This window comes from Urocampus carinirostris, chromosome 3, assembly GCF_059441175.1.
Source record: "Urocampus carinirostris isolate Australia breed hairy pipefish chromosome 3, RoL_Ucar_1.0, whole genome shotgun sequence".
NCBI lineage: Eukaryota > Metazoa > Chordata > Actinopteri > Syngnathiformes > Syngnathidae > Urocampus > Urocampus carinirostris.
The window spans coordinates 40,279,927-40,295,488 of record NC_142351.1 but is presented as its reverse complement, the minus strand read 5'-3'; the positions used below and the strand labels follow the sequence as shown (position 1 = coordinate 40,295,488).

Here is a 15,562-nt window from a genome sequence, read left to right as displayed (position 1 = left end):
AAAGAGATAAAAGGGATAAAAGTAGAAAATGGAAGGAAAAAGGATAATAAAAAAAGAGGGGGGAATAAAAAATACAAAGAAAGAAATAGGAAAGATGGCGGTCAATAATTTCAGCTTCCCTATGAATTTTAAGTGTCATTTTTAAAATGTTGTTTCTAACTTTTTTTTTTTATGTTGAGAAAATGCTCCTTTAAAAAATTGGATAGTCATAGAGGATAGTAGCTAATTTTACTATTTTAAAATTAATACAGTATTTTGTGGGAGTTTTCTGTCCCTGTGTGCTCTGCGATTAGCTGGCAACCAGTTCAGGGTATCCCCTGCCCACTGCCCGATGATTGCTGGGATAGGCTCCAGCACCCCCGCGACCCTACTGAGGATAAGCGGTGCAGCTAATGAGATGAGATGACATGGGACAGTATTTTGTAAAGTTTTGAAAAATAATACTTCAAATGACAAAAATGTTCTGCCTCTACAGTTGGATTTGCTTATTTTAAGTATTTTTATATAAAATATTGTAAGATATAATCTTTCACTATGTGTATTAACTATAATATTTCTGACTTTCATTTTCAACATTTTTCAACTTCATTTGTAAAATAAGAAATAAAACTTGAGATGAGAAAAAAAAATCTTCAATCTGTCATCAGTGAAAATGTTACATACATACATAATCAATACATTGTAAAATAGCTAAATGTCCTGCTTTCTTACACTATAGTTTTATACTATACTTTGAGCGTTCTCCATTTGGGCCCCGGTGCTGTGGAATGCTCTTCCCCCTGAGATTCCATGTGCAACCTCAGTGGAAATGTTTAAATCTAAGCTTAAAACACACTTCTATTCTATAGCATATGAATAACCTGAATTTTATGTTGACAATATAAGGGGATGGTGTCATAATAGTCTGTAGTTTGCAATAGTATTTGATCTGTGCAGCCCTTTGAGACTCTCTGTGATTAAGGGCTATACAAAAAAACATGACTTGACTTGACTCTATCTTTAGGATAAAGAGGTGTAAATGTCAAGTGCACGACGACCTTTTGTCTAAACTGACCATGGAACGTCTGATATGATAATGTTTAAGGCAATTTCTGGCCATAAAATTTTTTTTTTTGGTTTGAACAAATTTATTGACACTAATAACAGAAAAAACAATCATGACAATCTCAACAGCAATTATTTCAATATGACTTTTTAACAGCAAGCACAATGTCACAATGTGAGGTTTGAAAATAAACCACAACTGAAATAATAAAATCATAATAATCCCGACTGAATGAATGATGTAATGTGATTAGGACTTGATTTTGAATACATTAAAAATGACTGACATAATGAAGATGTCATAAAGGGAGAAATTATGCAATCATGACTATAGGCAGTGACATATTATGATATGACAGTACCTTATTGCTGAAAAGGAAACAATTCCAACCAACATTCATTCCACTCTTCTTCCTCGGGCGGATTTGATGGTGAAGGAAATAAATCTTGCAAACCTCTCGACTTTATTTGAGTTTCTCACCATAAAACCCGCCATGTACCTGTCAGTGATGATTTAAATACATGCACATACTGGAATAATTTGTCCGTTCTGGGCAGTCGCTGCCACAATATGCTTTGATGAAGAGTCAAACAAACTAAGAGGCTTTCAGCATTAGGAAGTCGTTGATGATCTGACCTCGGTAAATCCAGGGAAGAATACTTGATCAAGCTGTCAGTGCTAGCTCTGGCTTAAATCCGAACGATGAATGTGAGAGCGTGGTCAGCGTCGTGCATGGAAACGCCGCTCAGCATGTCCTCGCGCTAACCCCGCATTGTAAAAAACGCAAACATGAAAGCCAACTGTCACACATGCACAAACGCCACGACGGTAAGTACGTTGCCGCGATCAAACTGTGGGGCTATAATGTGCTCCCTGAATAACAGCCGCATGCCGGTTCAAACTTAAAACCGCGCACTTCACTTGATATTAGGACATTGTAAGAGCATTCGATGTTAGGTCAGAATTCTCTTTTGCGATTTTGAAACGAAAACGACGAAAAAATGTCGGAACGTGTGTATCGAATACCATGTTGTAATTGAATTACAGATGCTACGAACGAGATCGTTCGTAAATGGAATTTGTCTGTAAGTTGCTTCAGTGCTATATTTTGTATGCCTAAGGTTTATATAAGTATTTCTAAGGCTTGTATGAGTAAACTGTATTTTGTCCTAAAAGATAAACATTAATAAAATAATATGCTCTATAAAGATGAATAAAGCTAAGTTTTACTTACTTTTGGGACTTCTGCTTCAAGTGGTCCTCCCTTCGTAAAAAAAAAGTGGCCGGAAAAAAGCGTTTTGACCATTTTCTCAACCGCATCAAGCTTTCTTATTCCACGTTTATTTCAACACTTTGCACCAACCATAAAGAATGGATGCACAATATATTAGACAATCAAAATGTCAAAGTTCTGAGCATGTTTACACACCAACTAGGAAGAGAAAGCGGATTTCTTTTTCGGAGTGGATGCTGGGTGACCATCTACAGCACCACCACACGCCGGTAGCGACGGATAGAAACAATACAATAATGTCCAGTATTTGGAAAAATGTGAACAATACCAAATGTAACTTACGGCAATGTCCTGATATTTTTCGACATCCCGAATTTTTTTTCGTGTCTACCCTTTTACGGAAGTCGAATGGTCGTAAGTAGGTGACCGTCTGTACAGTGATTTGATTATCTGGTCGCACCTGGGTGGTGGGACGTTATCTCACATTTTTGAAACAAAAGAACATTTCGGGTGTCTTGACGGCCAGTCCCGAGTGGACAGTTTAGAGTGGTGGGATCACCCCGCTCTCCCCCCAAAGCCGGGAACCAGGGTGTCTCAGCACCTGAATTTCAGTTTGAAAGAAGCCAAAGAGCCACAGCCGGACAGACAAACAGCACAGGACCAAATCCCGGCCTGCCGGCAAACAAAATGGTTCCCAACACAGAAAGCAACCGGAGAAACTTGCATATCTGATCGAAGCTTTAGCCAATTTGGTGAATTGTAGCAAAGAACCACAGCTTCAACCCCATGCAGTGATCGTGGTCCAGACCCAGGATAAAGATTTGGCGACTGCCACTCTACCACCACAGAACCGAGACCAAAGTCCATCTTGTGGTATAGATTGGTATGACTTTAGGGGCAATTGTCTTCAATTACAAGTATGCCCAGTTGCTTTTAATAATATCTACAATTAAAAAAAAGAAATAGGCCTACATCATTTTTCTATACAAATGGTGCCAGTCAAGATCCCAACTTCTATCTTGCTTTGTTTTACTTTCTTATCCTTGTTTTGTTTTGTGTTCTAAAAATGTAAAAACAATTTATCTAAAGTCATGTGTAGCCAACTCTTCAGAATAACTCAGGTTTTCCAGATATGATTATCTAAAAATGAATATGGTGCTTTGATAAAGGCGAGAAGAGTTTAAAAAGAATAAACTCGGCTCTTTGATTCAATTGGTAATTTCTAAAATAATCTATTGACCACCCATATTTGACTACATCATTCAAGAGAAACCAAAAAAAAAATGATCATTGAAGTTTTTAGCAGTCAATGTTGGGGTTTACTCGGGGCCGAGTCCCTCAAATCGTGCGTGAACAGCAAGTTCAGCGCTTAAATGAACGGTTTGGCGCCGAAGTGCGCATCTTGGCAACGTGCAGTGAACGAAAGTGAAACTAAAATAAATGGCACCGGAAAGAAAATCTAATTATGCAGATTACAAGCTGAAAATAGTTAAAGCAGAGAGAAAGTTTGTAAAGCTTGTAAGCTATTGGCAAGAAGCATAAATGACGTTTGAAGGAGGTGAAAGGTGGAAGCCGTGCATCATTTACCCCAACAATAAGGAGGAACATTTCTTTGGGTTTAGTGATTTTGAGTTAACCTGATGGTTTGGAAAGCATTTTATTTATCTAAATTATTACTTGAGAAAAAGTAAGTGCATGCTGTGTAGATCCTCCACGGGCCCAAGATTTAACCTCTACTCTGTAATATATCGCACCAACCAAAAAAGGCATAATCCAGAGGGAAGAACATACACAAGTTGCACCTGGAGTAGAAATTGCATTTTTAGTTGACATTTATTTGATAAAATCCAACACCGAAAACATACATGTCATCTTGAGAAGGAATTTAAAATAAATAGAGGACAACAGACAGAATAAGTGTACTGTACACGGATGTCAAATGAGTGACATGCCTGGTAGTGTCAATAACGATGTAACATACTTGGGCGGCAGTGGCTCAGGAGGTAGAGCGCTCGTCTTGGGATCAAGAGATCGCAGTTCGAATCTCTGTGTTACATGTCGAAGTGTCCTTGGGTAAGACACTGAACCCCGAATACCCCCAATAAGCAGGTGGCACGGCTGCTATTGGGAAATGTAAAGCGCTTTGGGAAGTCTTGACTTGAAAAACGCTATATAAATGCAGATCAAACTCGGCTTCACTTACCAAACTCGGCTTCACTCCAAATCAATGAATCAATGAAATCTTTAACAGTACTAGGGAGGCAGACCTTAAGCAACTTCCTCCTTCCACTTATGCGTCTCGGTCAAGGTTGTAATTATCAACACAGGCCTAAAGCGCCATCTTGCGGTTTGGAGTGAAAATAACATATGAACTATTATGCCAGTAATAAGAATTGAAAACTAATATAATAGGTACGATTATTGTAGTGCGCTTTAATCAAATGTTGTAACTCTACTGTCATTATTTAATGGTAGGTAACTGCATTAATTCACGGCTCCCATTTAACTTGCCTTGCCACGTACACAGTTGACATTCCAGCTACTTAATAAATGGTGGGCTTGCTTATATTTATATAAAAAGTACAACTGAATACAGATACAGAGGTGCCATCTCAAACACAGAGTATGAAGTTTTTGAATGTGTAATCATAAAGATATTCTCCCTACCATATGCCAAATTTCCAACTATAAAAAATACTCCAATCAGAATGTCGGGATATTTGTACATATTTGGTTGTGTGTCACCAGTAGCTAAGGGACCCCAGTTTATTTCTTTATTTTTGAAATCCACCATTCCTGGAGGAAAACATCTTGGACAGGGTCCATAATTGGAAAAACCCAAAGACAAAATGCATATGAATTGTCTTGTTTGAGGTTCGATTTGGAAGCTTGCAAAATGTCACTAGTCAAGAAATATCAATGGTTTACTTCTACCACAGTTTGATGTACACCAGGGGTCTCTAACCTGTTACCTGCAGGCCCGAGTACCTGAGTAACCTGCAGACGGATTCTGCAAGTAGCTTACCATTGATGGGTCATTGTGAATTTTCTGGTCAATATGATTTGTAATTGGCGTGATATTTTTAGTTGTTGACTTAAATTCTAATAATTGCAACCTAGTAATAACATAGCGACACAGCGATAACAAATGTTATTTCAAAATGTATACAAATAAATGGTAGCCCTTTGTGCCAGTCACTGACAAAATGTAGCTATCAGCTTTAAAAAGCTTGTTACCCCTGATATACGCGTTAGGGTTAAGGTTAGGGTTAGGGTCTTCAGTTTATTTTATTATACGGCTATTTTAAAGCTGTTTTTAGGGTGTCAGCCTCTAAGTGAGTAAATACAGATATTTGTAAATAGATAGTTCCTCTCGAAGTAATGTGCTGCTTTTGGCATCAGTAATCTGGGGGGTAAATAAGTTACGTTTTAAATCAGGAATGTCAAACTCCGTTTGGCTCGGGGTCTGGGTGCAGACTTTCTGTTTTTAGGCAGGCTAAAACAGTAAAAGAATACCCACTTAAAAGTTTTAGCTTACCATAGTTTTTCAGTATTGTGCTTTATTGTTCAGACTACTTTTGTAACCTACCCTACATATTATAATCATAGACGACAAGAAATATTTTTAAGCATAACACATTTATACACAAACATTGGAGGAAAAAAACAGATTTGCATGTTTGTCACTATATGTGTTAACTAGTTTATTTTAACAGTTAAGTGCAGTTTTACACGTAAACCAACTCACCACGCTATACAAACTCAAATGGGAGCTCTGAAAAATATATGATTTCTGTCTTGATTGTTGTACCTTCATACATAAAAATGAAATACAAAATGAAAGTTTTAGCAGTTCACTGGCAATAGAATTGGACTACATCAGAACAAACCTCTGGGCTGGGCCTACTAAACCCTATAGCGGCCGACAAGAGCATTTGCATTGCATTTCTCTTAAAAATCGTAACTTGGTAATGGCCGAGAGACTTGTTCTTTTTTTTGACTGATTTAATCATCTAACGGCCTGTATGTGTGACATACCTGTTTTAAATGAAGTAACGAGTATCTCTAACTAAATACCATTTTCCAGTAACACACCCAACATTGGTAATAAAAGGTAGCGCTGAGCTTTAGAAAAGGTTGGTGACCCCTGAGATAAAGTGTCTCCAACTACCGAACTCTTGCACACAAACAGGCCACTCAGTCATCTTCCACCAAGCGCTCATACCTCATCACTCTTTAGATGAGCGTGAAAGTTTGATTTATCCTCGTAATATCCAACAGGTCAGTAGAACCTTGGGGAGTCTAAGCCATAAAATCCCAGCTCTGACTGCACCCCCACCCTTCTCTCCTTTTTTTTAATACAGTCTCTGTAAAATGGCTGAAGGTCAACTGCACCCTCACTCAATCAGATGTAAGCAGCTCCTGCAGCCACAGCAAGTGTTGTTGCAGTAAAGTTAGACGGATCGCTGCAGTAGCGCAGACGAGGGAACGGGAACAAAAGCGGCGAGATGTTCCGCAGTGGAAGGATGCCTCTCGCACCGAGAAGCCATTAATTCCCGACCAAAGAAATCAATCGCGTGGCAGCGACGCAGTAAAACATTTCTCGCTGCGGAACTGTAACTCAAAATAAAATGTGTCCTGGCTGAAGAAAGAAATGTCCCTGCAGATCAAATTTAGATGAATCCTGATCCGCAAACAAAATAGATTCCGATGATGTTCAGTCTGAATGATCATTCTCGTTGGGCGACGCGTTGCCGGTCTTCGACACCAGGCGCCGCTGAACTATGTGAAATTGTCTCAACGAAACAGGAGATCCAGGATTCCGCTAAGCTTTTATGATCACATTTACTCGTGAGGATTTATCGCGTCTTCTCTTTCGGGTAAATTAGAAGCATTACTCAGAAAAGAGAGGAGATGCAAACACGTTGAATGTAACGACACCGAGGGCGCATGCTAGTTAGGATTAATTAGGCGGCAGTAGCCACATTCGTTTACTATGCAATTTTGTTTTAGAGTAGGAACAAAGCACACAAAATGTCAGAGCATTTGATTTATTGTAGACCTCGGGGATACGGGAACCCCGCCTTACAATGTTTTCACTTCACGGTGTCCAATGAAATATGTTTTTGGACCCAATCCATGGCATTTTGCCCACTGTATATTTCCCCCGGCCACATTTCAAACTTTGAAGTTACGTCTTGAAGATACCTGTGTGTTGTTGGTCAGCGTCAAATGTAAGTTTGCGTCACAACAACATGAAAATGCTGATATGCTATTGGCTGAGCTACATCCCATAATACCTTTCTTTTTGTTCAGTTCAGCATTGCATGTGCTTTGTTGCGACTGTGCGTCGATATTAAGTTTAACATTTTGTAGACACTCAATATAAGGAAATGAATTATGAAATTTAAAACGTAAATGGTCTGCATTTATATAGCGATTTTCAGGTCAATAAGACCTCCCAAAGCGCTTTACAATGTGCTTCACACCCATTCACACACACACTCACACACCAATAGGGAGTCAGCCATGCAAGGCGCCTACCTGCTTATTGGGATAGAAAGGGGAGAGCCCAAACCTCAGAAATTCCAACCTGTTCTATATTCCTAGAGCCCTGTTATTCACCGAGGTTACAAAAGCAGATCTAAAGAGTGTGAGAAGCAAAGAACAAAACATATAAACGGTTCGTAATAGTCAAAACAATGAATAAGAGTGCTCAATAAATGTCAAAATAATGAACTGGCATCCAATGCAATTTCCTTTACAGTTGTCTCTATGGGTCCCAAAGATTGAAATGATGCTAAATGGAAGAAGGCAAATGAAGAAAGTGTCACATACCACAACGGAAACAGGACTCAATTGCATGCCTTTCTTAGATTTTATTGAAAGAGAGTGAGAGTAAGGCTTGCTTGATTGCTTGATCCCAAGACTGGCGGAGAGCGGGAACGAGCAAGGCGGGAGTGACACTTCCGTGTCGGAAAAAGACAGGCGGGAATGGCAAGTCGTTTGACCAGGGCTGGAGATCAGAGGCGATATAAAGTTCGTAATAGTGGTCGTAGGCAGGCGACAGGCAAAACAGGCGTAGTCAGGTTCAGAAACGGGTCGAAAAACGGGAATCAGGCAGGAAACAGGTTTTAACAGGGACAAAGTCGGACGAGAACACAACAGCTCGCAACAATCTGACAAAGTTTGAACTGAAGTCGGGGGTTTAAGAAGGGTGTGGCCCCCAATCAGCTAGTCCGGGCTTTTGGTGCCAATCAAGCCGCCACAGGTGTTCCAAATAGGGCAATTATGACAGAAAGAAAAACATACATTCAACATTAGAAAAAAATATTACTGATGGGTTAAATATTTTTCCAATAATATTGGCAGAAAACTTTGCAAAAGGGCTTGTTGGCAAATTTTGCTAAAAGGCTACCTTGCAAACATTGGACAGGACAAAACAGACGGACGGATATCAATAATAAGCCATGTTCTTTTCGCCTAAAATGAATAGGATACGCGCACCTGTTGTGCATTTTTCCAGTTTGGGCGGCAGAAGCACGCCATTGTGGCCCAACTAAAATGAACTGCACTGTTTTTGCCAGCCAGGATCTATCATCCCCTGCAGAGGTGGGTAGTTGTGTGTTATATTTACTCAGTTACATTTACATTTAGTTTTGGGAACTTGTGTACTTCTGGGAGTATTTCAAATCACTATAGTTTTTACTTTTACTTGAGGAAATTTGTGAAGGAGAGACATTACTTGTTTTTTGGGTCCAACAGAGGTCTTTCAAGGGCGGTTAGCGCTTCCGCGCCACAGTTCTGAGGCCTCGGTATCAAATCCAGCTACAGCCTTCTTGTGCAGGGTTTGCATCTTCTCCCCATTGTTGTATGGGTTTCATCTTACATTCCAAAAATATGCATGTCAGGTTAATTGGCCGGTCCAAATTGTCCCTAGGTGTGAATGAGCAAGTGAGTTGTCTTTCTCCGTGTGCCCTGCGATTGGCTGGCAACCGGTTCAGGCTGTCCCCTGCCCACTGCCCGAGGACGGATTGGAAGGGCTCCAGCACTCCCGTGGCCCTACTGAGTATAAGCGGTGCAGATAATGGATAGATGGATGGCCCCTACAACATTTTGGGGTGCCGACTCCTGGGCTAGCTTGTTGTTCTGCCAACAGAGCCTGTTGTTTTTTGTAGATTGGATGGATTTTGATGATTTGATTGAAAAAGTTAAAACAAAAAAAAAGACTTTGCCACATATACTCAGTACTTGAGAAGTTTTTTCTAAAATTCCTTTTTTACTTTTACTTAAAAATGTTTTGGGATGACTACCATTTACCTCTATTTGAGTCATTTTGTTCTAAAGTAACAGTACTATTATTTGAGTAAAAACTTTGGCTACTCTACCCATCTCTGATCCCATGTGGGCTGTTACTGAAAAAGGTAGCCATACTCGTTGTGTGGTGGATTGGCAAGATCATATGTTAATGCGTTACTTCCTGATGACGTTCGACGTCCCACGATACTTCCTGCTTTGAAGTAGTACATATTTCTCCTTGTAAGTGACTGTCAGACCGGCGTGCCGTCGTTTGCGTCGACCTTGTCACTCGTGCTCGGCAGATCGTTGAATTACATCCGGTGCTAACCCCTAATGCCGTCATTACCATTATTAATGGAACATGACACAAGTCATTGCCACGCATAACGTTCGCCCACCAGCCAGGAATAATGGATTTCCTCTGATGTAATGTTGATGCTCTACTGCAGCTGGAATTTAGACGGCTTTGGCTAGTGATGCCGGTTGTCGCGCGAAGCGGATTCCAATTTCATAAGTCAGAGTGTGTGCTCGCTAATTGAATACCTTGCCAGTAATATGCTTGAAACACATCAGCTTGGCTAACACTGCGTGGGAAATTATTATTATGATTATTATTAATGATTGGAAAGGTGCCGCTAGGTCAATTTCCCCCTCTGGCGTATTGTGTGTGATGAGCTCATTTAGACATTCCATTAAGTCCAAACATTTCAATTTAAAGGGACAGTGTGTAATATTCATATATGTATTTATTAGTGTATAACATGGATTGTGTGTGCTTTATACACAAGGTTAACAGTAGTATAATGCCGTAGTTGTCAGAAAATACTGCTGACCTCCATCACAAAACATTCGATGCAACATAAAACAAATTCGGGTCACAGCAGTGCGAGCACGAAATCCACTATACCACCATTAATACATATGATGAAAAGACATTCCATTCTATCCCATTCTCACACTATTTTTACCAATGGTACTCGAGACAAAAGTCAAAACACTCAGTGAGACAAAGGAGGACACCGTTTAGGAAGCGCCCCACAGTAGAGGAGACCTCTCCGCATCTGCCACACTCCTCGACAAGAGTCCCCTGTCAGACACCCCTGGATTAGGAAGGGAGAAGTTTAGGTGGGGACCAGGAGAAGATGGTCAGTGACTGGCCATCACTGCCGCCCCGCCAACTTTAGGGCGTTGTGGTTCAGGGTCGAGACCACCTGATGACATATTCTTCTGGTTGAAAGCTACAGTCACTTTTTAGTGACTGGGAAAAGTAGCACTAATTTGTGTATAACACAGAGAATGGAAAAGACAGATAGTCAATTATCTGCACCGCTTATCCTCGGTTGGGTCGCCGGGGTGCTGGAGCCCATCCCAGCCATCTTCGGGCAGTTGCCTGGGGACACCCTGAACTGGTTACCAGCCAGTTGCAGGGCACACAGACACAGACAACTCACCCGCTCATTCCCACCTCGGGACAATTTGGACCGGCCAATTAACCTGACATGCATGTTTTTGGAATGTGGGAGGGACCCGGAGTGCCCGGAGGAAACCCACGCAAGCAGGGGGAGAACATGCAAACTCCACACCGCAAGGCTTGATCTTATTACCTCAGAACAGTGCCGCAGACGCGCTAACCACTCATCCGTTGTCCTGCCCAAGACAGATAGTCGTCCTGAAATTTATAAATAAACGTGAAAAAATCATGATGAGGGAAATAACTGGTGTTTCTGATGGAACATTAAATATATAGTAAATTTTATGGTATTCTGTTCAAAGTTTACATGGTAAATGAATGATTGTAATTATTGCCGCATGTACATTGCTTAGATTGAGCCGAGAAAAATTAAAACAAAATCTTATATCGATTTTCAATCGAAAATTAGGGTTGCCTGTTATAGATGAGTGCGTCTTGTACACAAATAAATATTAAATATATTGATATTTAGCGCCTTCTAGAGGTAAAAAATAAACACAGTAAACAGGAACAATTTGATTGATTTCAACAATACGCAAAATACAAAAAAATCTTATATAAACATGCATTTTTTTTAAATACTCGTAGGTCAAGAAATGTGCATTTTTTGCAGTTACGGGTACCCAAAATCCTCAAAAAGGCTGTGCCAAAAATGAAATAGTTCCTATAGGTTACTTTGGCTCTCTGCAGTTGGGACACATGCTTGTGGTTTTTAGCACTCGACTTTTTGGGGAGGGCCAAGTACCTATGTATGTATATATATATATATATATATATATATATATATATATATATATATATATATATATATATATATATATATATATATATATATATATATATATATATATATATATATATGTATATATATATATTTATATATATATATTATGTACTGTTTATATATATATATATATATATATATATATATATATATATATATATATATATATATATATATATATATATATATATATATATATATATATATATGTATATATATGTATATATACTGTTTATATATATACAGGGTTGGGTAGGGTTACTTTAACTTGATTACCTTCAATTAGTTTTGGATTACTCCAATACCAAATATGCTAATAAAAGACAAAAGAAACTAAATATGAATAAAATTACAAAATTTTGTGCAGGCTTGGGGAGTAACGGAACACATGGAACGGCAAAAATGATGTTGGCAAGCTGTTTGTATTTATTTTCATTTTGTTTCAGTCGCATTTTATGTTAGTTTTGCCGGAGATCAAAGCCAGGAGAGAAAGCTTACCACGTGTTGTGAGTCATAATTATATTCATATTTAGTTTCTTTTGTCTTTTTATTGGCATATTGGAGTAATCCAAAAGTAATTGAAAGTAATCAAGTTAAAGTAACCCTACCCAACCCTGTGTATATATATATATATATATATAAATATATATATATATATATATATATATATATATATATATATATATATATATATATATATGTGTGTGTGTGTGTGTGTGTGTGTGTGTGTGTGTATGTATTAACTAAAAAAATACAAAAAAACATGTATATAATAACATGAACATTACAAATATATTAGATAATAAAAATGTACTTAATAATATATTTTTTATAAATTTGACAAAAACCAAGAACACTTACAATTAAAAAAATAATTTTGAATCTAACAATAATGATACAAAATATGAAAATTCATTGAGATTTTTGTTTTCCTTGTCCCATCAGATCCATAAGTACCGTAAATTCTGAACTATAAGCCGCTACTTTTTTTCCCAAATGTTCAGCCCTGCGGCTTTTTCAGTGAAGCGGCCAATTTATGGAATACCAGCGGCGCTGGAGTATAAAAGGTAAGATTAAGACCAATAGAATATGTGCGCAAAGAAAGACTGTAACCTCTAAGTTTAAGCGTACATTGACTGTAAAGTTGAGGTATGTTCCGATAGTGAGGATGACGCCCTTGATGGCGATGGTTATGAGGAGGAAGTTGAGGACGATCTTCTATGAATTTCACAATTACGGGATGCTTTTTTTTAACAGGCATGTTTGATACTTTGCGAGCGTGATCCTACTAGCGTGTTGGTACCTTTCAAAGGCACGGTTTGGGATGAAAGTATTATTATTATTAAAGCTTTGAAAACTCTCTCGGCGTACCGTCTTTCTTCGTAAATATGTGTAACCATGTATAATATATATTTGCAACTGTATATTTTTGTAATGTATTTATTTTAGAGATTTATTCTGTTATGTGTTCTACGGACAAATCAAAAAGAAGGGGCAGAGCAAACGCGGGCTAATGGGAATTGGGGCAAAGCTGAGTTACAGGCAGATCTGCCTGTTGTCACAGCGGACAATAGTGGATATATTTTTTTCCCACCCTTAACTTTGGAAACATACATTTTGTTTTCTTGGATTACTGTCAACGGGACCCGGACTTTACAAGTCTGCGTCATACGTTAATAACGGTTATCATTCTCCATTTATGATGCCAACTGTGGTTCTAGAATTTTGTACTATCCAGCCCACATGCTATACTCACACCTTGCCAGCATGGCCATACTTACCTGGCAGAGGAAAGGAGTGCCTCCTTGTGGCTGCGCGCGAAGGAATATATTGGTGCTGATTCAGCCATGAACTTTGATTTTTGCAATCCGGAGATGGAATAAGAGTTTGCTCTGTCCACTCCACGCATCGGCCCGCAGTACCTCCGGGAACGGTGCATTCGCAATGATCGCAGCAAGGCTTTAAGGCTAGGACCTTAGCTTGGCCTTTTGGCTGAGAGTAAGTGTCCCGGCTCCTAGGCTTTGTAGTGTATTATGAACTGACCGATAACGGATAATGGATAATGAATAAGGAAGATAGAACAATAACCCTTAAAAACCCCAAAACCCCATGTGTATTATCTATGAAGTCACAACTATGGTTCTGGATTTGTGAACTATGTACTATCTATGTAGTTATGCTGTTTTGATTTTTGCGATCGGGAGATGGAATAAGAGCTTGCTCTGTCCACTCCACGCATCGGCCCGGTATTGCAGTACCTCCGGGAACGGTGCATTCGCACTGATCGCTGCTTGGCTCTGTGGCTAGGACCTTGACTCAGCCTCTTGGCTAAGAGCAAGTGACTCGGCCCCTTGGCTTTGTAGCGTGTTATGATTTGACCGATAACGGATAATGGATAATTGATAAAGAATATAGAACAATAAACCTTTCAAAATCCCCCCCTTTCGGTGGATTTGTTCAGACCAAAAAACAATCGACTTTGGCCTGGACGGACCTGTTGACATGACATGTTACATAACGAAATTGTGAATATGCTTGAATGCGAGAAGGGTTGTTCAAACCTCACATTGTTTGCTGTTATTAGTGTCAATAAATTTGTTCAAACCAAAAAAAAAATAATGCTGATACAATCGGGGATCTTACAGCCTGGTCTGGGCTAAACTTTTGATTGTGTCTCAAGTTTCAATGCGGGCGCATGTGCGGCTTGTATAAGTACAAAAGTGGCAAATCACCTAAAAAATAGTGGGTGCGGCTGATAATCAGGTGCGCTCTATTGTCCGGAACGCTCTATAATCCGGAATTTACGCTAATTTGATTTATTTCTTTTACATTTTTTATTCTTTATTTTTACTCATCTTTTTAGCTAAAACTTTTGCAGTGCAATACCAGTCGCCTTGGAGATGTGCACGCTCAGGAGATAGAAGGCATGGACTCTCTCCACACAGTCACCATTTATGATGATTAAGGCTGGGTTTTTGCTTGCCCTGCTAAAGTTGTATGACTTCCTTGGATGTTGTGGTGTTGAGTCTTAGTTTACTTTTGGAACATCACGTCATCTGCATCTCTACCTCCTTCCTGTATGACATCTCATCCCCATCAAAGACCCCAAGATGATATCGTCAGCGAACTTCACAACCGTTTTTGTGGGCTGGGTTGATGAGCAGTAGAGGGATCAGCATGCATCCTTGGGTGATCTGGTGCTCGGACGTGACTTGGCGGCCGTGTTTCACAGCGTGCGGGCGGTTGCAGAGAAAGTCCCCAATCCAGCTGCAGATGGAGGATGAGAGTACCAAATGGAAGAGTGTCTCCACCAGGATCTCCGGGAGGATGGAGTTTAACACAAAGCTGAAGATCAGGATGAGTATTCAGACATTACTCCCGTGTTTTTATAAATGGCTCAGCAAAGCAGGAAGAGGGGTGTTTATTGCTGCATCAGTGGAGCGGTTTGGCAAACTGATGAGGTTCCAGGGTGGCGGTTAGGGAAGCACTTCATGACCACTGTTGTAAGTGTGAAATCCCTGTAGTCATTATGGCTGACCACTGGTGACTTTTTGGGGATGGGGATGATGGTGGAGGTCTTGAGGCAGGGTGCAATGGTGATTTGTGACAAGGACTGGTTGAAGATGTTGACGAAAGTGTTGACTAAAGTTTGTGAAATTTTCTAGTCTTCTTGGGGTCTTTTGCAGAGAAATGATTCCCGATTCTCCTTGCATAGGCCGCCTTGGCAAC

General features: G+C 39.6%; 1 pseudogene; it reads left to right on the top strand.

Moving 5' to 3' along the window:
- Nucleotides 1-13,995: 13,995 nt before the first annotated feature.
- On the top strand, nt 13,996-14,113 carry LOC148369693 (U2 spliceosomal RNA; annotated as a pseudogene).
- Nucleotides 14,114-15,562: the final 1,449 nt, after the last annotated feature.